General features: G+C 36.6%; 1 protein-coding gene across 1 annotated transcript in view; it reads right to left on the reverse strand.

The window, feature by feature from the left end:
* LOC143036646 (organic solute transporter subunit alpha) overlaps window positions 1-2500 on the reverse strand; it is an 89320-nt gene that overhangs the window by 75248 nt on the left and 11572 nt on the right. The window lies entirely within an intron of this gene.

Here is a 2500-nt window from a genome sequence, read left to right on the forward strand (position 1 = left end):
AGCTTCGAACTGAACTACATTGCACTACCTGTGCAGGAAGTTTATTCCATTCATTAACTACACGGTTGGCAAAGTTGTTTCTACCTACTTCCAAATTGAATCTATTTCCGGACAGTTTGAGACCATTGTTTCTTGTCTGATTCTCATTCAATGTGAAAATTTGGTCACTTTTGATGTTGTCAATTGCCTTTAAAATCTTAAAGACCTGTATCAAGTCACCTCTGAGTCTACGTTTTTTTAGGGAAAACAGATTCATGTGCTTAAGTCGATTTTCGTATGATTTATTTTTGATATTTGGAATCAGTTTTGTGGCTCGCCGTTGTACTTTTTCCAGTCTGTCAATGTCTTTAATGAGATTCGGTGACCATACGGAAACAGCATATTCCAAATGTGGACGAACTAACGATTTATATAGCTTGTTAATGAGTGATGGACTTTTGAAATCAAAAGATCGCGCAATCAATCCCAGAATCTTATTTGCTTTCTCAGAGGCTGAAATACACTGCTTGGATGATTTGAGGTCGTTACTGATAATTACGCCGAGATCTTTTTCACTATCCACTTTTGTTAACGAATTTCCAAATAACTTGTAATCGTACTTGCTGTTATTTTTACCTATGTGCATTACCTTGCATTTACTTGTGTTAAATTTCATTAGCCACTTTTCAGACCATTGCTGTAATTTATCTAAATCTTCTTGAATATCTAATTGGTTTGAGTGATCATTTGCCACTCCGCACAGTTTTGTATCATCAGCAAATTTGGAAACAGTAGATTTTAGTCCATGGTCTATATCATTTATATATACTATGAATAGAAGTGGCCCAAGAACGGAACCCTGAGGAACTCCACTTGCAACACTTTTCCATCCAGAAGTTTTTCCATTTAAAACAACTCTCTGTTTTCGACCTTTCAACCAATTACTAGTCCAACCTAATAGGCTACCACTTATTCCATGCAAAGCTAATTTAGTAAGTAGTCTTTCGTGTGGGACGGTATCAAAAGCTTTTGCAAAGTCTAGATATATTAAATCTATATTGTTTCTTTTGTCATAATTCGAGACAACTGTGTTGTAGAATTCGAGTAAGTTAGTCACGCAAGAACGTTTCCGTCTGAAACCATGTTGGCCATCATTTATCAAACGGTTACTTTCTAAATGATATTCGATAGCATCTCTGATGATAGTTTCCATTATTTTTCCTACGATCGAAGTCAAACTAATAGGCCTATAGTTATTTGGTTTCTTTTTGTCACCTTTTTTGAATATGGGAGTAACGTTAGCTAGCTTCCATTCTCTTGGGACATCTCCGGATATGATGGATTTCTTGAAAATAATTTCTAATGGAACAACAATCTCATTTTTCATTTCCTTTAAGATTCTTGGATGCCAACCGTCAGGCCCTGGTGTTTTATTAACTTTGAGTTTGTCTATACACCTTTTAATTGTTTCTTTTGTTATATTTACAGTAGTAAGTTTACCCCAGACTTTTCACAGGTTTCAGTTTGGAATTCACTTTGAGGTGTTTCGTTTACGAATACCGAGCTAAAATAATTGTTTAAGAGATTACACATTCCTTCATTTGAATATTCAAGTTGACCGTCAGCAGATAATAGTGGACCAATGTGATTCCTAACAACCTTTTTATCTCTAATGTAACTATAGAATTCTTTGGGATTCTCTTTGGATTTCTCAGCGATGTTCATTTCGTATTGTCGTTTTCTTTTTCTTATTGTCTTTTTTAAATCTCTCTGTATTGATACATAACTTTCATAATCATTAGATGCACCCGAGCACTTATATTTCTTATAAGCCTGTCTCTTTTTAGCAATACTTTTTTCAGTTTCTTTGTCGAGCCACTTTGGGCGAGCCTGATTTGGGGGACGTCTGTCCTTAAAAGGAATGTAAGTTTTAATCATCTTAGTGAGCGTATTTTGAAATATTTCCCACATCTGATCTACAGGCCTTTCGTTTAATTTTTCCTCCCAATCTGTAAGCTGAAGCTCCTGACGTAGTTCTATGAACTGAGCTTTACTGAAATCATCATCATCATCATCATCATCATCATCATCATCATCATCATCATCATCATCATCATCATCATCATCATCATCATCATCGTCGTCGTCATCGTCATCGTCATTGTCGTCGTCGTCGTCATCGTCATCATCATCATCATCATCATCATCACCTCCACCACCTCCATCCTTCTCCTCCTCCTCATCACCATCACTACCATCATCATCACCGACATCACCACCCTCACCATCATCGTCATAATCACCACCATCACAATCATCACTATCATCACCATAATCACAATCACCACCACCATCATCATCAGTAAGAATTGGGCGCGCGTGTATGAGGGGGGGGGGCATGAGATTTATATAAGGAGAGGGAGAGAGGGAGGGGAAGTCTTGTGATGTTAATAATAATAATAAGTTTATTTGGCATTGAATCAATATACATGAAGTGCAGATAATGAAAAGAACACATAAT

This window comes from Oratosquilla oratoria, chromosome 2, assembly GCF_046742065.1.
Source record: "Oratosquilla oratoria isolate Oo_2021 chromosome 2, ASM4674206v1, whole genome shotgun sequence".
Classification (NCBI taxonomy): domain Eukaryota; kingdom Metazoa; phylum Arthropoda; class Malacostraca; order Stomatopoda; family Squillidae; genus Oratosquilla; species Oratosquilla oratoria.